Raw genomic sequence first — 21,798 nt, forward strand, 5'->3', positions numbered from 1 at the left:
CAATTCTGGTTATCGCTTCTCGGCCTTTTGGCTAAGATCAAGTGTAGTATCTGTTCTTATCAGTTTAATATCTGATACGTCCCCTATCTGGGGACCATATATTAAATGGATTTTTAGAACAGGGAGATGGAAAAAGAGCTTGCTCTGTCCACTCCACGCATTGACCTGGTATTGCAGTATCTCCAGGACCGGTGCACCCCTTCTTTAATGCAGTTTCTAAAATCAGAAAGAATTGAATTCAATGCTTTTTGTTCATTTGGCTTGTTTGTCGGATTTTGGGATGGACTCTTTGGCTTTGCTTTTCTTCTCCTCATTGGATTTTTCATGTTAAAAGTTGCAGAAGCCAGATGACAAGCTCATTTTGGTTCAACTTCAGCAACTGTGCATTGCATTGCCATGTAATGTAATGCAATGCTATCTATCTAGCTCTCCCTCTATACTTCCTTTTGGATAAACAGACATATTAGGCAAGCATTTTGGAGCTTTCACCTAAATAACTACAGGTGGTGAGATAAGCTGCACAATATAATTGACCTTTCAGTATATTGTTGCACACACACCATCTATTTAGCAAATGCCCTTGTTATCAACAGCAGCCTTTTAAACTCACCTGAGCTAACAGGTATGTGAGCTGGTTACTCTGCTGCGCTTAAAATTTCTTTTTTGGTTTGCTACAATGCCTTTTCTGAAACGTTGTCTCCCTCTGCTGGAACACTGACTTCTTTCATTTAATGCCTGCAGACTATAAAAGAGAAACCAACCCAAAAAGTTTGGTTGATTAGTCTGTGGCTTTCTTTTAAACTGTTGCTTATGGCGGTCTCTGTGAGCTTCTCAGTGACATTCAGCCATCCAGGTATCCCGCCTGCAGTAGACGGAATGTGGCAATGGAACGCTGGCTGCGCGTGTCATAATAGGCTCTGAGCCTTTATATACCTGCGCACAGCAGCAGCCACCTTCAGTCTGCTGCTGGACAGCCAGCAGCAGCAGCAGCAGGAGAGGTAATTAATCAGCAACCCTCCTGCTAAGGGTAGACAGCTGCTCGTTCCACCCCCCCCCGCCTTAATTGGTTCTCCTCCCTTCCAACGGTGTTGAGGCGGGTGGGAACAGCCGGGGGTTGAGGGTACTGTGCTAAAAGAGGTGGAGTTATGCAGATCTAAAACGCGTGGATTGCAGCAGCAGCAAGCCGAAAAGTGCAGGCATGTGAGGGATCTAGAGGTTGACAGCATGTCTTCTTAGCGGGAGTCCAGGTGGCCATCTCCACAAATGGACTTTTCAGAATCCTTGGGTGGCACCGTAGTCGGAAACCAATTCTGGTTATCGCTTCTCGGCCTTTTGGCTAAGATCAAGTGTAGTATCTGTTCTTATCAGTTTAATATCTGATACGTCCCCTATCTGGGGACCATATATTAAATGGATTTTTAGAACAGGGAGATGGAAAAAGAGCTTGCTCTGTCCACTCCACGCATTGACCTGGTATTGCAGTATCTCCAGGACCGGTGCACCCCTTCTTTAATGCAGTTTCTAAAATCAGAAAGAATTGAATTCAATGCTTTTTGTTCATTTGGCTTGTTTGTCGGATTCTGGGATGGACTCTTTGGCTTTGCTTTTCTTCTCCTCATTGGATTTTTCATGTTAAAAGTTGCAGAAGCCAGATGACAAGCTCATTTTGGTTCAACTTCAGCAACTGTGCATTGCATTGCCATGTAATGTAATGCAATGCTATCTATCTAGCTCTCCCTCTATACTTCCTTTTGGATAAACAGACATATTAGGCAAGCATTTTGGAGCTTTCACCTAAATAACTACAGGTGGTGAGATAAGCTGCACAATATAATTGACCTTTCAGTATATTGTTGCACACACACCATCTATTTAGCAAATGCCCTTGTTATCAACAGCAGCCTTTTAAACTCACCTGAGCTAACAGGTATGTGAGCTGGTTACTCTGCTGCGCTTAAAATTTCTTTTTTGGTTTGCTACAATGCCTTTTCTGAAACGTTGTCTCCCTCTGCTGGAACACTGACTTCTTTCATTTAATGCCTGCAGACTATAAAAGAGAAACCAACCCAAAAAGTTTGGTTGATTAGTCTGTGGCATTCTTTTAAACTGTTGCTTATGGCGGTCTCTGTGAGCTTCTCAGTGACATTCAGCCATCCAGGTATCCCGCCTGCAGTAGACGGAATGTGGCAATGGAACGCTGGCTGCGCGTGTCATAATAGGCTCTGGGCCTTTATATACCTGCGCACAGCAGCAGCCACCTTCAGTCTGCTGCTGGACAGCCAGCAGCAGCAGCAGGAGAGGTAATTAATCAGCAACCCTCCTGCTAAGGGTAGACAGCTGCTCGTTCCACCCCCCCCCGCCTTAATTGGTTCTCCTCCCTTCCAACGTTGTTGAGGCGGGTGGGAACAGCCGGGGGTTGAGGGTACTGTGCTAAAAGAGGTGGAGTTATGCAGATCTAAAACGCGTGGATTGCAGCAGCAGCAAGCCGAAAAGTGCAGGCATGTGAGGGATCTAGAGGTTGACAGCATGTCTTCTTAACGGGAGTGCAGGTGGCCATCTCCACAAATGGACTTTTCAGAATCCTTGGGTGGCACCGTAGTCGGAAACCAATTCTGGTTATCGCTTCTCGGCCTTTTGGCTAAGATCAAGTGTAGTATCTGTTCTTATCAGTTTAATATCTGATACGTCCCCTATCTGGGGACCATATATTAAATGGATTTTTAGAACAGGGAGATGGAAAAAGAGCTTGCTCTGTCCACTCCACGAATTGACCTGGTATTGCAGTATCTCCAGGACCGGTGCACCCCTTCTTTAATGCAGTTTCTAAAATCAGAAAGAATTGAATTCAATGCTTTTTGTTCATTTGGCTTGTTTGTCGGATTTTGGGATGGACTCTTTGGCTTTGCTTTTCTTCTCCTCATTGGATTTTTCATGTTAAAAGTTGCAGAAGCCAGATGACAAGCTCATTTTGGTTCAACTTCAGCAACTGTGCATTGCATTGCCATGTAATGTAATGCAATGCTATCTATCTAGCTCTCCCTCTATACTTCCTTTTGGATAAACAGACATATTAGGCAAGCATTTTGGAGCTTTCACCTAAATAACTACAGGTGGTGAGATAAGCTGCACAATATAATTGACCTTTCAGTATATTGTTGCACACACACCATCTATTTAGCAAATGCCCTTGTTATCAACAGCAGCCTTTTAAACTCACCTGAGCTAACAGGTATGTGAGCTGGTTACTCTGCTGCGCTTAAAATTTCTTTTTTGGTTTGCTACAATGCCTTTTCTGAAACGTTGTCTCCCTCTGCTGGAACACTGACTTCTTTCATTTAATGCCTGCAGACTATAAAAGAGAAACCAACCCAAAAAGTTTGGTTGATTAGTGTGTGGCATTCTTTTAAACTGTTGCTTATGGCGGTCTCTGTGAGCTTCTCAGTGACATTCAGCCATCCAGGTATCCCGCCTGCAGTAGACGGAATGTGGCAATGGAACGCTGGCTGCGCGTGTCATAATAGGCTCTGAGCCTTTATATACCTGCGCACAGCAGCAGCCACCTTCAGTCTGCTGCTGGACAGCCAGCAGCAGCAGGAGAGGTAATTAATCAGCAACCCTCCTGCTAAGGGTAGACAGCTGCTCGTTCCACCCCCCCCCCCCGCCTTAATTGGTTCTCCTCCCTTCCAACGGTGTTGAGGCGGGTGGGAACAGCCGGGGGTTGAGGGTACTGTGCTAAAAGAGGTGGAGTTATGCAGATCTAAAATGCGTGGATTGCAGCAGCAGCAAGCCGAAAAGTGCAGGCATGTGAGGGATCTAGAGGTTGACAGCATGTCTTCTTAACGGGAGTCCAGGTGGCCATCTCCACAAATGGACTTTTCAGAATCCTTGGGTGGCACCGTAGTCGGAAACCAATTCTGGTTATCGCTTCTCGGCCTTTTGGCTAAGATCAAGTGTAGTATCTGTTCTTATCAGTTTAATATCTGATACGTCCCCTATCTGGGGACCATATATTAAATGGATTTTTAGAACAGGGAGATGGAAAAAGAGCTTGCTCTGTCCACTCCACGCATTGACCTGGTATTGCAGTATCTCCAGGACCGGTGCACCCCTTCTTTAATGCAGTTTCTAAAATCAGAAAGAATTGAATTCAATGCTTTTTGTTCATTTGGCTTGTTTGTCGGATTTTGGGATGGACTCTTTGGCTTTGCTTTTCTTCTCCTCATTGGATTTTTCATGTTAAAAGTTGCAGAAGCCAGATGACAAGCTCATTTTGGTTCAACTTCAGCAACTGTGCATTGCATTGCCATGTAATGTAATGCAATGCTATCTATCTAGCTCTCCCTCTATACTTCCTTTTGGATAAACAGACATATTAGGCAAGCATTTTGGAGCTTTCACCTAAATAACTACAGGTGGTGAGATAAGCTGCACAATATAATTGACCTTTCAGTATATTGTTGCACACACACCATCTATTTAGCAAATGCCCTTGTTATCAACAGCAGCCTTTTAAACTCACCTGAGCTAACAGGTATGTGAGCTGGTTACTCTGCTGCGCTTAAAATTTCTTTTTTGGTTTGCTACAATGCCTTTTCTGAAACGTTGTCTCCCTCTGCTGGAACACTGACTTCTTTCATTTAATGCCTGCAGACTATAAAAGAGAAACCAACCCAAAAAGTTTGGTTGATTAGTCTGTGGCATTCTTTTAAACTATTGCTTATGGCGGTCTCTGTGAGCTTCTCAGTGACATTCAGCCATCCAGGTATCCCGCCTGCAGTAGACGGAATGTGGCAATGGAACGCTGGCTGCGCGTGTCATAATAGGCTCTGAGCCTTTATATACCTGCGCACAGCAGCAGCCACCTTCAGTCTGCTGCTGGACAGCCAGCAGCAGCAGCAGCAGGAGAGGTAATTAATCAGCAACCCTCCTGCTAAGGGTAGACAGCTGCTCGTTCCACCCCCCCCCCGCCTTAATTGGTTCTCCTCCCTTCCAACGGTGTTGAGGCGGGTGGGAACAGCCGGGGGTTGAGGGTACTGTGCTAAAAGAGGTGGAGTTATGCAGATCTAAAACGCGTGGATTGCAGCAGCAGCAAGCCGAAAAGTGCAGGCATGTGAGGGATCTAGAGGTTGACAGCATGTCTTCTTAACGGGAGTCCAGGTGGCCATCTCCACAAATGGACTTTTCAGAATCCTTGGGTGGCACCGTAGTCGGAAACCAATTCTGGTTATCGCTTCTCGGCCTTTTGGCTAAGATCAAGTGTAGTATCTGTTCTTATCAGTTTAATATCTGATACGTCCCCTATCTGGGGGCCATATATTAAATGGATTTTTAGAACAGGGAGATGGAAAAAGAGCTTGCTCTGTCCACTCCACGCATTGACCTGGTATTGCAGTATCTCCAGGACCGGTGCACCCCTTCTTTAATGCAGTTTCTAAAATCAGAAAGAATTGAATTCAATGCTTTTTGTTCATTTGGCTTGTTTGTCGGATTTTGGGATGGACTCTTTGGCTTTGCTTTTCTTCTCCTCATTGGATTTTTCATGTTAAAAGTTGCAGAAGCCAGATGACAAGCTCATTTTGGTTCAACTTCAGCAACTGTGCATTGCATTGCCATGTAATGTAATGCAATGCTATCTATCTAGCTCTCCCTCTATACTTCCTTTTGGATAAACAGACATATTAGGCAAGCATTTTGGAGCTTTCACCTAAATAACTACAGGTGGTGAGATAAGCTGCACAATATAATTGACCTTTCAGTATATTGTTGCACACACACCATCTATTTAGCAAATGCCCTTGTTATCAACAGCAGCCTTTTAAACTCACCTGAGCTAACAGGTATGTGAGCTGGTTACTCTGCTGCGCTTAAAATTTCTTTTTTGGTTTGCTACAATGCCTTTTCTGAAACGTTGTCTCCCTCTGCTGGAACACTGACTTCTTTCATTTAATGCCTGCAGACTATAAAAGAGAAACCAACCCAAAAAGTTTGGTTGATTAGTCTGTGGCATTCTTTTAAACTGTTGCTTATGGCGGTCTCTGTGAGCTTCTCAGTGACATTCAGCCATCCAGGTATCCCGCCTGCAGTAGACGGAATGTGGCAATGGAACGCTGGCTGCGCGTGTCATAATAGGCTCTGAGCCTTTATATACCTGCGCACAGCAGCAGCCACCTTCAGTCTGCTGCTGGACAGCCAGCAGCAGCAGCAGGAGAGGTAATTAATCAGCAACCCTCCTGCTAAGGGTAGACAGCTGCTCGTTCCACCCCCCCCCCCGCCTTAATTGGTTCTCCTCCCTTCCAACGGTGTTGAGGCGGGTGGGAACAGCCGGGGGTTGAGGGTACTGTGCTAAAAGAGGTGGAGTTATGCAGATCTAAAACGCGTGGATTGCAGCAGCAGCAAGCCGAAAAGTGCAGGCATGTGAGGGATCTAGATGTTGACAGCATGTCTTCTTAACGGGAGTCCAGGTGGCCATCTCCACAAATGGACTTTTCAGAATCCTTGGGTGGCACCGTAGTCGGAAACCAATTCTGGTTATCGCTTCTCGGCCTTTTGGCTAAGATCAAGTGTAGTATCTGTTCTTATCAGTTTAATATCTGATACGTCCCCTATCTGGGGACCATATATTAAATGGATTTTTAGAACAGGGAGATGGAAAAAGAGCTTGCTCTGTCCACTCCACGCATTGACCTGGTATTGCAGTATCTCCAGGACCGGTGCACCCCTTCTTTAATGCAGTTTCTAAAATCAGAAAGAATTGAATTCAATGCTTTTTGTTCATTTGGCTTGTTTGTCGGATTTTGGGATGGACTCTTTGGCTTTGCTTTTCTTCTCCTCATTGGATTTTTCATGTTAAAAGTTGCAGAAGCCAGATGACAAGCTCATTTTGGTTCAACTTCAGCAACTGTGCATTGCATTGCCATGTAATGTAATGCAATGCTATCTATCTAGCTCTCCCTCTATACTTCCTTTTGGATAAACAGACATATTAGGCAAGCATTTTGGAGCTTTCACCTAAATAACTACAGGTGGTGAGATAAGCTGCACAATATAATTGACCTTTCAGTATATTGTTGCACACACACCATCTATTTAGCAAATGCCCTTGTTATCAACAGCAGCCTTTTAAACTCACCTGAGCTAACAGGTATGTGAGCTGGTTACTCTGCTGCGCTTAAAATTTCTTTTTTGGTTTGCTACAATGCCTTTTCTGAAACGTTGTCTCCCTCTGCTGGAACACTGACTTCTTTCATTTAATGCCTGCAGACTATAAAAGAGAAACCAACCCAAAAAGTTTGGTTGATTAGTCTGTGGCATTCTTTTAAACTGTTGCTTATGGCGGTCTCTGTGAGCTTCTCAGTGACATTCAGCCATCCAGGTATCCCGCCTGCAGTAGACGGAATGTGGCAATGGAACGCTGGCTGCGCGTGTCATAATAGGCTCTGAGCCTTTATATACCTGCGCACAGCAGCAGCCACCTTCAGTCTGCTGCTGGACAGCCAGCAGCAGCAGCAGCAGGAGAGGTAATTAATCAGCAACCCTCCTGCTAAGGGTAGACAGCTGCTCGTTCCACCCCCCCCCCCCGCCTTAATTGGTTCTCCTCCCTTCCAACGGTGTTGAGGCGGGTGGGAACAGCCGGGGGTTGAGGGTACTGTGCTAAAAGAGGTGGAGTTATGCAGATCTAAAACGCGTGGATTGCAGCAGCAGCAAGCCGAAAAGTGCAGGCATGTGAGGGATCTAGAGGTTGACAGCATGTCTTCTTAACGGGAGTCCAGGTGGCCATCTCCACAAATGGACTTTTCAGAATCCTTGGGTGGCACCGTAGTCGGAAACCAATTCTGGTTATCGCTTCTCGGCCTTTTGGCTAAGATCAAGTGTAGTATCTTTTGAAAAGGCAGTTTTGTCCTTGGGCTGCCCTAGTAAATTGATGCATATTACACACTGGTTTGGTGCACTTGTTAGTACGCCAGGTGGCTCATAGAGTTATCTGATGGAAAACATGGCCCTCCAGGATCGAAGTCACTAGGCTGGGTAAGTGTGAGGGCTTTGGAGCAATGTGCCCCAGGAGTAGGCGCCCTGGTGGGAGTCCAAGCTTACTGGGACTGGGAACCCCAGAAAGACTTGGCTTCGTAGCACGCCGCACCTTTGCCAATCATACTTTCTGAGCAACCCCCCCCTATTCCTGGCCTCCGGGCTAGGAAGGGGAATTTTTATAAACCCGGTCGGAGGTCCGGTCAGCTTTGGGCTGAGAAACCAACACAGGCTCCAGCTCCACTAGGGTGGCAGCCTAGATGGAAGCTGGGAGCACGAAAACGGCTCTTCTCCGGCTTCGGCTAGGGAGAGCATCGGAGATCCCTGACCCTCGCTGTGGCCTTCTGGCTCGGAGGGATGGGGATGGTTTATTGGGGACCCTCTCCTCCGGGAAGGGTCCACATGAATCCTCGCCTCGTGCGCTGTTTTGGTGTGACTTCGGTCACATTTTTCAGTGCCTTGGATGCAGCTTCAATCAAAAAATCTGTTCTTATCAGTTTAATATCTGATACGTCCCCTATCTGGGGACCATATATTAAATGGATTTTTAGAACAGGGAGATGGAAAAAGAGCTTGCTCTGTCCACTCCACGCATTGACCTGGTATTGCAGTATCTCCAGGACCGGTGCACCCCTTCTTTAATGCAGTTTCTAAAATCAGAAAGAATTGAATTCAATGCTTTTTGTTCATTTGGCTTGTTTGTCGGATTTTGGGATGGACTCTTTGGCTTTGCTTTTCTTCTCCTCATTGGATTTTTCATGTTAAAAGTTGCAGAAGCCAGATGACAAGCTCATTTTGGTTCAACTTCAGCAACTGTGCATTGCATTGCCATGTAATGTAATGCAATGCTATCTATCTAGCTCTCCCTCTATACTTCCTTTTGGATAAACAGACATATTAGGCAAGCATTTTGGAGCTTTCACCTAAATAACTACAGGTGGTGAGATAAGCTGCACAATATAATTGACCTTTCAGTATATTGTTGCACACACACCATCTATTTAGCAAATGCCCTTGTTATCAACAGCAGCCTTTTAAACTCACCTGAGCTAACAGGTATGTGAGCTGGTTACTCTGCTGCGCTTAAAATTTCTTTTTTGGTTTGCTACAATGCCTTTTCTGAAACGTTGTCTCCCTCTGCTGGAACACTGACTTCTTTCATTTAATGCCTGCAGACTATAAAAGAGAAACCAACCCAAAAAGTTTGGTTGATTAGTCTGTGGCATTCTTTTAAACTGTTGCTTATGGGGGTCTCTGTGAGCTTCTCAGTGACATTCAGCCATCCAGGTATCCCGCCTGCAGTAGACGGAATGTGGCAATGGAACGCTGGCTGCGCGTGTCATAATAGGCTCTGAGCCTTTATATACCTGCGCACAGCAGCAGCCACCTTCAGTCTGCTGCTGGACAGCCAGCAGCAGCAGCAGCAGGAGAGGTAATTAATCAGCAACCCTCCTGCTAAGGGTAGACAGCTGCTCGTTCCACCCCCCCCCCGCCTTAATTGGTTCTCCTCCCTTCCAACGGTGTTGAGGCGGGTGTGAACAGCCGGGGGTTGAGGGTACTGTGCTAAAAGAGGTGGAGTTATGCAGATCTAAAACGCGTGGATTGCAGCAGCAGCAAGCCGAAAAGTGCAGGCATGTGAGGGATCTAGAGGTTGACAGCATGTCTTCTTAACGGGAGTCCAGGTGGCCATCTCCACAAATGGACTTTTCAGAATCCTTGGGTGGCACCGTAGTCGGAAACCAATTCTGGTTATCGCTTCTCGGCCTTTTGGCTAAGATCAAGTGTAGTATCTGTTCTTATCAGTTTAATATCTGATACGTCCCCTATCTGGGGACCATATATTAAATGGATTTTTAGAACAGGGAGATGGAAAAAGAGCTTGCTCTGTCCACTCCACGCATTGACCTGGTATTGCAGTATCTCCAGGACCGGTGCACCCCTTCTTTAATGCAGTTTCTAAAATCAGAAAGAATTGAATTCAATGCTTTTTGTTCATTTGGCTTGTTTGTCGGATTTTGGGATGGACTCTTTGGCTTTGCTTTTCTTCTCCTCATTGGATTTTTCATGTTAAAAGTTGCAGAAGCCAGATGACAAGCTCATTTTGGTTCAACTTCAGCAACTGTGCATTGCATTGCCATGTAATGTAATGCAATGCTATCTATCTAGATCTCCCTCTATACTTCCTTTTGGATAAACAGACATATTAGGCAAGCATTTTGGAGCTTTCACCTAAATAACTACAGGTGGTGAGATAAGCTGCACAATATAATTGACCTTTCAGTATATTGTTGCACACACACCATCTATTTAGCAAATGCCCTTGTTATCAACAGCAGCCTTTTAAACTCACCTGAGCTAACAGGTATGTGAGCTGGTTACTCTGCTGCGCTTAAAATTTCTTTTTTGGTTTGCTACAATGCCTTTTCTGAAACGTTGTCTCCCTCTGCTGGAACACTGACTTCTTTCATTTAATGCCTGCAGACTATAAAAGATAAACCAACCCAAAAAGTTTGGTTGATTAGTCTGTGGCATTCTTTTAAACTGTTGCTTATGGCGGTCTCTGTGAGCTTCTCAGTGACATTCAGCCATCCAGGTATCCCGCCTGCAGTAGACGGAATGTGGCAATGGAACGCTGGCTGCGCGTGTCATAATAGGCTCTGAGCCTTTATATACCTGCGCACAGCAGCAGCCACCTTCAGTCTGCTGCTGGACAGCCAGCAGCAGCAGCAGCAGGAGAGGTAATTAATCAGCAACCCTCCTGCTAAGGGTAGACAGCTGCTCGTTCCACCCCCCCCCCCGCCTTAATTGGTTCTCCTCCCTTCCAACGGTGTTGAGGCGGGTGGGAACAGCCGGGGGTTGAGGGTACTGTGCTAAAAGAGGTGGAGTTATGCAGATCTAAAACGCGTGGATTGCAGCAGCAGCAAGCCGAAAAGTGCAGGCATGTGAGGGATCTAAAGGTTGACAGCATGTCTTCTTAACGGGAGTCCAGGTGGCCATCTCCACAAATGGACTTTTCAGAATCCTTGGGTGGCACCGTAGTCGGAAACCAATTCTGGTTATCGCTTCTCGGCCTTTTGACTAAGATCAAGTGTAGTATCTGTTCTTATCAGTTTAATATCTGATACGTCCCCTATCTGGGGACCATATATTAAATGGATTTTTAGAACAGGGAGATGGAAAAAGAGCTTGCTCTGTCCACTCCACGCATTGACCTGGTATTGCAGTATCTCCAGGACCGGTGCACCCCTTCTTTAATGCAGTTTCTAAAATCAGAAAGAATTGAATTCAATGCTTTTTGTTCATTTGGCTTGTTTGTCGGATTTTGGGATGGACTCTTTGGCTTTGCTTTTCTTCTCCTCATTGGATTTTTCATGTTAAAAGTTGCAGAAGCCAGATGACAAGCTCATTTTGGTTCAACTTCAGCAACTGTGCATTGCATTGCCATGTAATGTAATGCAATGCTATCTATCTAGCTCTCCCTCTATACTTCCTTTTGGATAAACAGACATATTAGGCAAGCATTTTGGAGCTTTCACCTAAATAACTACAGGTGGTGAGATAAGCTGCACAATATAATTGACCTTTCAGTATATTGTTGCACACACACCATCTATTTAGCAAATGCCCTTGTTATCAACAGCAGCCTTTTAAACTCACCTGAGCTAACAGGTATGTGAGCTGGTTACTCTGCTGCGCTTAAAATTTCTTTTTTGGTTTGCTACAATGCCTTTTCTGAAACGTTGTCTCCCTCTGCTGGAACACTGACTTCTTTCATTTAATGCCTGCAGACTATAAAAGAGAAACCAACCCAAAAAGTTTGGTTGATTAGTCTGTGGCATTCTTTTAAACTGTTGCTTATGGCGGTCTCTGTGAGCTTCTCAGTGACATTCAGCCATCCAGGTATCCCGCCTGCAGTAGACGGAATGTGGCAATGGAACGCTGGCTGCGCGTGTCATAATAGGCTCTGAGCCTTTATATACCTGCGCACAGCAGCAGCCACCTTCAGTCTGCTGCTGGACAGCCAGCAGCAGCAGCAGCAGGAGACGTAATTAATCAGCAACCCTCCTGCTAAGGGTAGACAGCTGCTCGTTCCACCCCCCCCCCCGCCTTAATTGGTTCTCCTCCCTTCCAACGGTGTTGAGGCGGGTGGGAACAGCCGGGGGTTGAGGGTACTGTGCTAAAAGAGGTGGAGTTATGCAGATCTAAAACGCGTGGATTGCAGCAGCAGCAAGCCGAAAAGTGCAGGCATGTGAGGGATCTAGAGGTTGACAGCATGTCTTCTTAACGGAAGTCCAGGTGGCCATCTCCACAAATGGACTTTTCAGAATCCTTGGGTGGCACCGTAGTCGGAAACCAATTCTGGTTATCGCTTCTCGGCCTTTTGGCTAAGATAAAGTGTAGTATCTGTTCTTATCAGTTTAATATCTGATACGTCCCCTATCTGGGGACCATATATTAAATGGATTTTTAGAACAGGGAGATGGAAAAAGAGCTTGCTCTGTCCACTCCACGCATTGACCTGGTATTGCAGTATCTCCAGGACCGGTGCACCCCTTTTTTAATGCAGTTTCTAAAATCAGAAAGAATTGAATTCAATGCTTTTTGTTCATTTGGCTTGTTTGTCGGATTTTGGGATGGACTCTTTGGCTTTGCTTTTCTTCTCCTCATTGGATTTTTCATGTTAAAAGTTGCAGAAGCCAGATGACAAGCTCATTTTGGTTCAACTTCAGCAACTGTGCATTGCATTGCCATGTAATGTAATGCAATGCTATCTATCTAGCTCTCCCTCTATACTTCCTTTTGGATAAACAGACATATTAGGCAAGCATTTTGGAGCTTTCACCTAAATAACTACAGGTGGTGAGATAAGCTGCACAATATAATTGACCTTTCAGTATATTGTTGCACACACACCATCTATTTAGCAAATGCCCTTGTTATCAACAGCAGCCTTTTAAACTCACCAGAGCTAACAGGTATGTGAGCTGGTTACTCTGCTGCGCTTAAAATTTCTTTTTTGGTTTGCTACAATGCCTTTTCTGAAACGTTGTCTCCCTCTGCTGGAACACTGACTTCTTTCATTTAATGCCTGCAGACTATAAAAGAGAAACCAACCCAAAAAGTTTGGTTGATTAGTCTGTGGCATTCTTTTAAACTGTTGCTTATGGCGGTCTCTGTGAGCTTCTCAGTGCAATTCAGCCATCCAGGTATCCCGCCTGCAGTAGACGGAATGTGGCAATGGAACGCTGGCTGCGCGTGTCATAATAGGCTCTGAGCCTTTATATACCTACGCACAGCAGCAGCCACCTTCAGACTACTGCTGGACAGCCAGCAGCAGCAGCAGCAGCAGGAGAGGTAATTAATCAGCAACCCTCCTGCTAAGGGTAGACAGCTGCTCGTTCCACCCCCCCCCCCGCCTTAATTGGTTCTCCTCCCTTCCAACGGTGTTGAGGTGGGTGGGAACAGCCGGGGGTTGAGGGTACTGTGCTAAAAGAGGTGGAGTTATGCAGATCTAAAACGCGTGGATTGCAGCAGCAGCAAGCCGAAAAGTACAGGCATGTGAGGGATCTAGAGGTTGACAGCATGTCTTCTTAACGGGAGTCCAGGTGGCCATCTCCACAAATGGACTTTTCAGAATCCTTGGGTGGCACCGTAGTCGGAAACCAATTCTGGTTATCGCTTCTCGGCCTTTTGGCTAAGATCAAGTGTAGTATCTGTTCTTATCAGTTTAATATCTGATACGTCCCCTATCTGGGGACCATATATTAAATGGATTTTTAGAACAGGGAGATGGAAAAAGAGCTTGCTCTGTCCACTCCACGCATTGACCTGGTATTGCAGTATCTCCAGGACCGGTGCACCCCTTCTTTAATGCAGTTTCTAAAATCAGAAAGAATTGAATTCAATGCTTTTTGTTCATTTGGCTTGTTTGTCGGATTTTGGGATGGACTCTTTGGCTTTGCTTTTCTTCTCCTCATTGGATTTTTCATGTTAAAAGTTGCAGAAGCCAGATGACAAGCTCATTTTGGTTCAACTTCAGCAACTGTGCATTGCATTGCCATGTAATGTAATGCAATGCTATCTATCTAGCTCTCCCTCTATACTTCCTTTTGGATAAACAGACATATTAGGCAAGCATTTTGGAGCTTTCACCTAAATAACTACAGGTGGTGAGATAAGCTGCACAATATAATTGACCTTTCAGTATATTGTTGCACACACACCATCTATTTAGCAAATGCCCTTGTTATCAACAGCAGCCTTTTAAACTCACCTGAGCTAACAGGTATGTGAGCTGGTTACTCTGCTGCGCTTAAAATTTCTTTTTTGGTTTGCTACAATGCCTTTTCTGAAACGTTGTCTCCCTCTGCTGGAACACTGACTTCTTTCATTTAATGCCTGCAGACTATAAAAGAGAAACCAACCCAAAAAGTTTGGTTGATTAGTCTGTGGCATTCTTTTAAACTGTTGCTTATGGCGGTCTCTGTGAGCTTCTCAGTGACATTCAGCCATCCAGGTATCCCGCCTGCAGTAGACGGAATGTGGCAATGGAACGCTGGCTGCGCGTGTCATAATAGGCTCTGAGCCTTTATATACCTGCGCACAGCAGCAGCCACCTTCAGTCTGCTGCTGGACAGCCAGCAGCAGCAGCAGCAGGAGAGGTAATTAATCAGCAACCCTCCTGCTAAGGGTAGACAGCTGCTCGTTCCACCCCCCCCCGCCTTAATTGGTTCTCCTCCCTTCCAACGGTGTTGAGGCGGGTGGGAACAGCCGGGGGTTGAGGGTACTGTGCTAAAAGAGGTGGAGTTATGCAGATCTAAAACGCGTGGATTGCAGCAGCAGCAAGCCGAAAAGTGCAGGCATGTGAGGGATCTAGAGGTTGACAGCATGTCTTCTTAACGGGAGTCCAGGTGGCCATCTCCACAAATGGACTTTTCAGAATCCTTGGGTGGCACCGTAGTCGGAAACCAATTCTGGTTATCGCTTCTCGGCCTTTTGGCTAAGATCAAGTGTAGTATCTGTTCTTATCAGTTTAATATCTGATACGTCCCCTATCTGGGGACCATATATTAAATGGATTTTTAGAACAGGGAGATGGAAAAAGAGCTTGCTCTGTCCACTCCACGCATTGACCTGGTATTGCAGTATCTCCAGGACCGGTGCACCCCTTCTTTAATGCAGTTTCTAAAATCAGAAAGAATTGAATTCAATGCTTTTTGTTCATTTGGCTTGTTTGTCGGATTTTGGGATGGACTCTTTGGCTTTGCTTTTCTTCTCCTCATTGGATTTTTCATGTTAAAAGTTGCAGAAGCCAGATGGCAAGCTCATTTTGGTTCAATCTCAGCAACTGTGCATTGCATTGCCATGTAATGTAATGCAATGCTATCTATCTAGCTCTCCCTCTATACTTCCTTTTGGATAAACAGACATATTAGGCAAGCATTTTGGAGCTTTCACATAAATAACTACAGGTGGTGAGATAAGCTGCACAATATAATTGACCTTTCAGTATATTGTTGCACACACACCATCTATTTAGCAAATGCCCTTGTTATCAACAGCAGCCTTTTAAACTCACCTGAGCTAACAGGTATGTGAGCTGGTTACTCTGCTGCGCTTAAAATTTCTTTTTTGGTTTGCTACAATGCCTTTTCTGAAACGTTGTCTCCCTCTGCTGGAACACTGACTTCTTTCATTTAATGCCTGCAGACTATAAAAGAGAAACCAACCCAAAAAGTTTGGTTGATTAGTCTGTGGCATTCGTTTAAACTGTTGCTTATGGCGGTCTCTGTGAGCTTCTCAGTGACATTCAGCCATCCAGGTATCCCGCCTGCAGTAGACGGAATGTGGCAATGGAACGCTGGCTGCGCGTGTCATAATAGGCTCTGAGCCTTTATATACCTGCGCACAGCAGCAGCCACCTTCAGTCTGCTGCTGGACAGCCAGCAGCAGCAGCAGCAGCAGGAGAGGTAATTAATCAGCAACCCTCCTGCTAAGGGTAGACAGCTGCTCGTTCCACCCCCCCCCCCGCCTTAATTGGTTCTCCTCCCTTCCAAGGGTGTTGAGGCGGGTGGGAACAGCCGGGGGTTGAGGGTACTGTGCTAAAAGAGGTGGAGTTATGCAGATCTAAAACGCGTGGATTGCAGCAGCAGCAAGCCGAAAAGTGCAGGCATGTGAGGGATCTAGAGGTTGTCAGCATGTCTTCTTAACGGGAGTCCAGGTGGCCATCTCCACAAATGGACTTTTCAGAATCCTTGGGTGGCACCGTAGTCGGAAACCAATTCTGGTTATCGCTTCTCGGCCTTTTGGCTAAGATCAAGTGTAGTATCTGTTCTTATCAGTTTAATATCTGATACGTCCCCTATCTGGGGACCACATATTAAATGGATTTTTAGAACAGGGAGATGGAAAAAGAGCTTGCTCTGTCCACTCCATGCATTGACCTGGTATTGCAGTATCTCCAGGACCGGTGCACCCCTTCTTTAATGCAGTTTCTAAAATCAGAAAGAATTGAATTCAATGCTTTTTGTTCATTTGGCTTGTTTGTCGGATTTTGGGATGGACTCTTTGGCTTTGCTTTTCTTCTCCTCATTGGATTTTTCATGTTAAAAGTTGCAGAAGCCAGATGACAAGCTCATTTTGGTTCAACTTCAGCAACTGTGCATTGCATTGCCATGTAATGTAATGCAATGCTATCTATCTAGCTCTCCCTCTATACTTCCTTTTGGATAAACAGACATATTAGGCAAGCATTTTGGAGCTTTCACCTAAATAACTACAGGTGGTGAGATAAGCTGCACAATATAATTGACCTTTCAGTATATTGTTGCACACACACCATCTATTTAGCAAATGCCCTTGTTATCAACAGCAGCCTTTTAAACTCACCTGAGCTAACAGGTATGTGAGCTGGTTACTCTGCTGCGCTTAAAATTTCTTTTTTGGTTTGCTACAATGCCTTTTCTGAAACGTTGTCTCCCTCTGCTGGAACACTGACTTCTTTCATTTAATGCCTGCAGACTATAAAAGAGAAACCAACCCAAAAAGTTTGGTTGATTAGTCTGTGGCATTCTTTTAAACTGTTGCTTATGGCGGTCTCTGTGAGCTTCTCAGTGACATTCAGCCATCCAGGTATCCCGCCTGCAGTAGACGGAATGTGGCAATGGAACGCTGGCTGCGCGTGTCATAATAGGCTCTGAGCCTTTATATACCTGCGCACAGCAGCAGCCACCTTCAGTCTGCTGCTGGACAGCCAGCAGCAGCAGCAGCAGCAGGAGAGGTAATTAATCAGCAACCCTCCTGCTAAGGGTAGACAGCTGCTCGTTCCACCCCCCCCCCCGCCTTAATTGGTTCTCCTCCCTTCCAACGGTGTTGAGGCGGGTGGGAACAGCCGGGGGTTGAGGGTACTGTGCTAAAAGAGGTGGAGTTATGCAGATCTAAAACGCGTGGATTGCAGCAGCAGCAAGCCGAAAAGTGCAGGCATGTGAGGGATCTAAAGGTTGACAGCATGTCTTCTTAACGGGAGTCCAGGTGGCCATCTCCACAAATGGACTTTTCAGAATCCTTGGGTGGCACCGTAGTCGGAAACCAATTCTGGTTATCGCTTCTCGGCCTTTTGACTAAGATCAAGTGTAGTATCTGTTCTTATCAGTTTAATATCTGATACGTCCCCTATCTGGGGACCATATATTAAATGGATTTTTAGAACAGGGAGATGGAAAAAGAGCTTGCTCTGTCCACTCCACGCATTGACCTGGTATTGCAGTATCTCCAGGACCGGTGCACCCCTTCTTTAATGCAGTTTCTAAAATCAGAAAGAATTGAATTCAATGCTTTTTGTTCATTTGGCTTGTTTGTCGGATTTTGGGATGGACTCTTTGGCTTTGCTTTTCTTCTCCTCATTGGATTTTTCATGTTAAAAGTTGCAGAAGCCAGATGACAAGCTCATTTTGGTTCAACTTCAGCAACTGTGCATTGCATTGCCATGTAATGTAATGCAATGCTATCTATCTAGCTCTCCCTCTATACTTCCTTTTGGATAAACAGACATATTAGGCAAGCATTTTGGAGCTTTCACCTAAATAACTACAGGTGGTGAGATAAGCTGCACAATATAATTGACCTTTCAGTATATTGTTGCACACACACCATCTATTTAGCAAATGCCCTTGTTATCAACAGCAGCCTTTTAAACTCACCTGAGCTAACAGGTATGTGAGCTGGTTACTCTGCTGCGCTTAAAATTTCTTTTTTGGTTTGCTACAATGCCTTTTCTGAAACGTTGTCTCCCTCTGCTGGAACACTGACTTCTTTCATTTAATGCCTGCAGACTATAAAAGAGAAACCAACCCAAAAAGTTTGGTTGATTAGTCTGTGGCATTCTTTTAAACTGTTGCTTATGGCGGTCTCTGTGAGCTTCTCAGTGACATTCAGCCATCCAGGTATCCCGCCTGCAGTAGACGGAATGTGGCAATGGAACGCTGGCTGCGCGTGTCATAATAGGCTCTGAGCCTTTATATACCTGCGCACAGCAGCAGCCACCTTCAGTCTGCTGCTGGACAGCCAGCAGCAGCAGCAGGAGACGTAATTAATCAGCAACCCTCCTGCTAAGGGTAGACAGCTGCTCATTCCACCCCCCCCCCCGCCTTAATTGGTTCTCCTCCCTTCCAACGGTGTTGAGGCGGGTGGGAACAGCCGGGGGTTGAGGGTACTGTGCTAAAAGAGGTGGAGTTATGCAGATCTAAAACGCGTGGATTGCAGCAGCAGCAAGCCGAAAAGTGCAGGCATGTGAGGGATCTAGAGGTTGACAGCATGTCTTCTTAACGGGAGTCCAGGTGGCCATCTCCACAAATGGACTTTTCAGAATCCTTGGGTGGCACCGTAGTCGGAAACCAATTCTGGTTATCGCTTCTCGGCCTTTTGGCTAAGATCAAGTGTAGTATCTGTTCTTATCAGTTTAATATCTGATACGTCCCCTATCTGGGGACCATATATTAAATGGATTTTTAGAACAGGGAGATGGAAAAAGAGCTTGCTCTGTCCACTCCACGCATTGACCTGGTATTGCAGTATCTCCAGGACCGGTGCACCCCTTCTTTAATGCAGTTTCTAAAATCAGAAAGAATTGAATTCAATGCTTTTTGTTCATTTGGCTTGTTTGTCGGATTTTGGGATGGACTCTTTGGCTTTGCTTTTCTTCTCCTCATTGGATTTTTCATGTTAAAAGTTGCAGAAGCCAGATGACAAGCTCATTTTGGTTCAACTTCAGCAACTGTGCATTGCATTGCCATGTAATGTAATGCAATGCTATCTATCTAGCTCTCCCTCTATACTTCCTTTTGGATAAACAGACATATTAGGCAAGCATTTTGGAGCTTTCACCTAAATAACTACAGGTGGTGAGATAAGCTGCACAATATAATTGACCTTTCAGTATATTGTTGCACACACACCATCTATTTAGCAAATGCCCTTGTTATCAACAGCAGCCTTTTAAACTCACCAGAGCTAACAGGTATGTGAGCTGGTTACTCTGCTGCGCTTAAAATTTCTTTTTTGGTTTGCTACAATGCCTTTTCTGAAACGTTGTCTCCCTCTGCTGGAACACTGACTTCTTTCATTTAATGCCTGCAGACTATAAAAGAGAAACCAACCCAAAAAGTTTGGTTGATTAGTCTGTGGCATTCTTTTAAACTGTTGCTTATGGCGGTCTCTGTGAGCTTCTCAGTGCAATTCAGCCATCCAGGTATCCCGCCTGCAGTAGACGGAATGTGGCAATGGAACGCTGGCTGCGCATGTCATAATAGGCTCTGAGCCTTTATATACCTGCGCACAGCAGCAGCCACCTTCAGTCTGCTGCTGGACAGCCAGCAGCAGCAGCAGCAGGAGAGGTAATTAATCAGCAACCCTCCTGCTAAGGGTAGACAGCTGCTCGTTCCACCCCCCCCCCCGCCTTAATTGGTTCTCCTCCCTTCCAACGGTGTTGAGGTGGGTGGGAACAGCCGGGGGTTGAGGGTACTGTGCTAAAAGAGGTGGAGTTATGCAGATCTAAAACGCGTGGATTGCAGCAGCAGCAAGCCGAAAAGTACAGGCATGTGAGGGATCTAGAGGTTGACAGCATGTCTTCTTAACGGGAGTCCAGGTGGCCATCTCCACAAATGGACTTTTCAGAATCCTTGGGTGGCACCGTAGTCGGAAACCAATTCTGGTTATCGCTTCTCGGCCTTTTGGCTAAGATCAAGTGTAGTATCTGTTCTTATCAGTTTAATATCTGATACGTCCCCTATCTGGGGACCATATATTAAATGGATTTTTAGAACAGGGAGATGGAAAAAGAGCTTGCTCTGTCCACTCCACGCATTGACCTGGTATTGCAGTATCTCCAGGACCGGTGCACCCCTTCTTTAATGCAGTTTCTAAAATCAGAAAGAATTGAATTCAATGCTTTTTGTTCATTTGGCTTGTTTGTCGGATTTTGGGATGGACTCTTTGGCTTTGCTTTTCTTCTCCTCATTGGATTTTTCATGTTAAAAGTTGCAGAAGCCAGATGACAAGCTCATTTTGGTTCAACTTCAGCAACTGTGCATTGCATTGCCATGTAATGTAATGCAATGCTATCTATCTAGCTCTCCCTCTATACTTCCTTTTGGATAAACAGACATATTAGGCAAGCATTTTGGAGCTTTCACCTAAATAACTACAGGTGGTGAGATAAGCTGCACAATATAATTGACCTTTCAGTATATTGTTGCACACACACCATCTATTTAGCAAATGCCCTTGTTATCAACAGCAGCCTTTTAAACTCACCTGAGCTAACAGGTATGTGAGCTGGTTACTCTGCTGCGCTTCAAATTTCTTTTTTGGTTTGCTACAATGCCTTTTCTGAAACGTTGTCTCCCTCTGCTGGAACACTGACTTCTTTCATTTAATGCCTGCAGACTATAAAAGAGAAACCAACCCAAAAAGTTTGGTTGATTAGTCTGTGGCATTCTTTTAAACTGTTGCTTATGGCGGTCTCTGTGAGCTTCTCAGTGCAATTCAGCCATCCAGGTATCCCGCCTGCAGTAGACGGAATGTGGCAATGGAACGCTGGCTGCGCGTGTCATAATAGGCTCTGAGCCTTTATATACCTGCGCACAGCAGCAGCCACCTTCAGTCTGCTGCTGGACAGCCAGCAGCAGCAGCAGCAGGAGAGGTAATTAATCAGCAACCCTCCTGCTAAGGGTAGACAGCTGCTCGTTCCACCCCCCCCCCCGCCTTAATTGGTTCTCCTCCCTTCCAACGGTGTTGAGGCGGGTGGGAACAGCCGGGGGTTGAGGGTACTGTGCTAAAAGAGGTGGAGTTATGCAGATCTAAAACGCGTGGATTGCAGCAGCAGCAAGCCGAAAAGTGCAGGCATGTGAGGGATCTAGAGGTTGACAGCATGTCTTCTTAACGGGAGTCCAGGTGGCCATCTCCACAAATGGACTTTTCAGAATCCTTGGGTGGCACCGTAGTCGGAAACCAATTCTGGTTATCGCTTCTCGGCCTTTTGGCTAAGATCAAGTGTAGTATCTGTTCTTATCAGTTTAATATCTGATACGTCCCCTATCTGGGGACCATATATTAAATGGATTTTTAGAACAGGGAGATGGAAAAAGAGCTTGCTCTGTCCACTCCACGCATTGACCTGGTATTGCAGTATCTCCAGGACCGGTGCACCCCTTCTTTAATGCAGTTTCTAAAATCAGAAAGAATTGAATTCAATGCTTTTTGTTCATTTGGCTTGTT

General features: G+C 45.5%; 17 non-coding genes and 1 pseudogene across 17 annotated transcripts; all 18 read left to right on the forward strand.

Annotated features, from left to right (window-relative positions):
- Positions 1 to 11: 11 nt before the first annotated feature.
- LOC141239003 (U2 spliceosomal RNA) lies at positions 12 to 202 on the forward strand. Its single transcript, XR_012304444.1, has one exon. It is a non-coding gene; the product is annotated as a U2 spliceosomal RNA (small nuclear RNA).
- A 1,114-nt stretch (positions 203 to 1,316) lies between these two features.
- LOC141239014 (U2 spliceosomal RNA) lies at positions 1,317 to 1,507 on the forward strand. Its single transcript, XR_012304455.1, has one exon. It is a non-coding gene; the product is annotated as a U2 spliceosomal RNA (small nuclear RNA).
- Positions 1,508 to 2,618: 1,111 nt separating this feature from the next.
- LOC141238996 (U2 spliceosomal RNA) lies at positions 2,619 to 2,809 on the forward strand. Its single transcript, XR_012304437.1, has one exon. It is a non-coding gene; the product is annotated as a U2 spliceosomal RNA (small nuclear RNA).
- A 1,111-nt stretch (positions 2,810 to 3,920) lies between these two features.
- On the forward strand, positions 3,921 to 4,111 carry LOC141239027 (U2 spliceosomal RNA). Its single transcript, XR_012304467.1, has one exon. It is a non-coding gene; the product is annotated as a U2 spliceosomal RNA (small nuclear RNA).
- A 1,115-nt stretch (positions 4,112 to 5,226) lies between these two features.
- Positions 5,227 to 5,417, forward strand: LOC141238951 (U2 spliceosomal RNA). The gene has a single exon (XR_012304393.1). It is a non-coding gene; the product is annotated as a U2 spliceosomal RNA (small nuclear RNA).
- Positions 5,418 to 6,530: 1,113 nt separating this feature from the next.
- LOC141239038 (U2 spliceosomal RNA) lies at positions 6,531 to 6,721 on the forward strand. Its single transcript, XR_012304473.1, has one exon. It is a non-coding gene; the product is annotated as a U2 spliceosomal RNA (small nuclear RNA).
- Positions 6,722 to 7,838: 1,117 nt separating this feature from the next.
- Positions 7,839 to 7,954, forward strand: LOC141239054 (U2 spliceosomal RNA; annotated as a pseudogene).
- Positions 7,955 to 8,479: 525 nt separating this feature from the next.
- LOC141239026 (U2 spliceosomal RNA) lies at positions 8,480 to 8,661 on the forward strand. Its single transcript, XR_012304466.1, has one exon. It is a non-coding gene; the product is annotated as a U2 spliceosomal RNA (small nuclear RNA).
- Positions 8,662 to 9,776: 1,115 nt separating this feature from the next.
- On the forward strand, positions 9,777 to 9,967 carry LOC141239049 (U2 spliceosomal RNA). The gene has a single exon (XR_012304480.1). It is a non-coding gene; the product is annotated as a U2 spliceosomal RNA (small nuclear RNA).
- A 1,116-nt stretch (positions 9,968 to 11,083) lies between these two features.
- On the forward strand, positions 11,084 to 11,274 carry LOC141239018 (U2 spliceosomal RNA). Its single transcript, XR_012304459.1, has one exon. It is a non-coding gene; the product is annotated as a U2 spliceosomal RNA (small nuclear RNA).
- A 1,116-nt stretch (positions 11,275 to 12,390) lies between these two features.
- Positions 12,391 to 12,581, forward strand: LOC141239001 (U2 spliceosomal RNA). The gene has a single exon (XR_012304442.1). It is a non-coding gene; the product is annotated as a U2 spliceosomal RNA (small nuclear RNA).
- A 1,119-nt stretch (positions 12,582 to 13,700) lies between these two features.
- On the forward strand, positions 13,701 to 13,891 carry LOC141239060 (U2 spliceosomal RNA). Its single transcript, XR_012304482.1, has one exon. It is a non-coding gene; the product is annotated as a U2 spliceosomal RNA (small nuclear RNA).
- A 1,114-nt stretch (positions 13,892 to 15,005) lies between these two features.
- LOC141239064 (U2 spliceosomal RNA) lies at positions 15,006 to 15,196 on the forward strand. The gene has a single exon (XR_012304483.1). It is a non-coding gene; the product is annotated as a U2 spliceosomal RNA (small nuclear RNA).
- Positions 15,197 to 16,315: 1,119 nt separating this feature from the next.
- LOC141238931 (U2 spliceosomal RNA) lies at positions 16,316 to 16,506 on the forward strand. The gene has a single exon (XR_012304374.1). It is a non-coding gene; the product is annotated as a U2 spliceosomal RNA (small nuclear RNA).
- Positions 16,507 to 17,625: 1,119 nt separating this feature from the next.
- Positions 17,626 to 17,816, forward strand: LOC141239019 (U2 spliceosomal RNA). Its single transcript, XR_012304460.1, has one exon. It is a non-coding gene; the product is annotated as a U2 spliceosomal RNA (small nuclear RNA).
- A 1,113-nt stretch (positions 17,817 to 18,929) lies between these two features.
- Positions 18,930 to 19,120, forward strand: LOC141238561 (U2 spliceosomal RNA). Its single transcript, XR_012304017.1, has one exon. It is a non-coding gene; the product is annotated as a U2 spliceosomal RNA (small nuclear RNA).
- A 1,116-nt stretch (positions 19,121 to 20,236) lies between these two features.
- LOC141238562 (U2 spliceosomal RNA) lies at positions 20,237 to 20,427 on the forward strand. Its single transcript, XR_012304018.1, has one exon. It is a non-coding gene; the product is annotated as a U2 spliceosomal RNA (small nuclear RNA).
- A 1,116-nt stretch (positions 20,428 to 21,543) lies between these two features.
- LOC141238563 (U2 spliceosomal RNA) lies at positions 21,544 to 21,734 on the forward strand. The gene has a single exon (XR_012304019.1). It is a non-coding gene; the product is annotated as a U2 spliceosomal RNA (small nuclear RNA).
- The last annotated feature ends 64 nt before the right edge of the window (positions 21,735 to 21,798 follow it).

Source organism: Phyllobates terribilis, unplaced genomic scaffold, assembly GCF_046119375.1.
Source record: "Phyllobates terribilis strain yellow unplaced genomic scaffold, ASM4611937v1 Scaffold_763__1_contigs__length_703860, whole genome shotgun sequence".
Lineage (NCBI taxonomy): Eukaryota > Metazoa > Chordata > Amphibia > Anura > Dendrobatidae > Phyllobates > Phyllobates terribilis.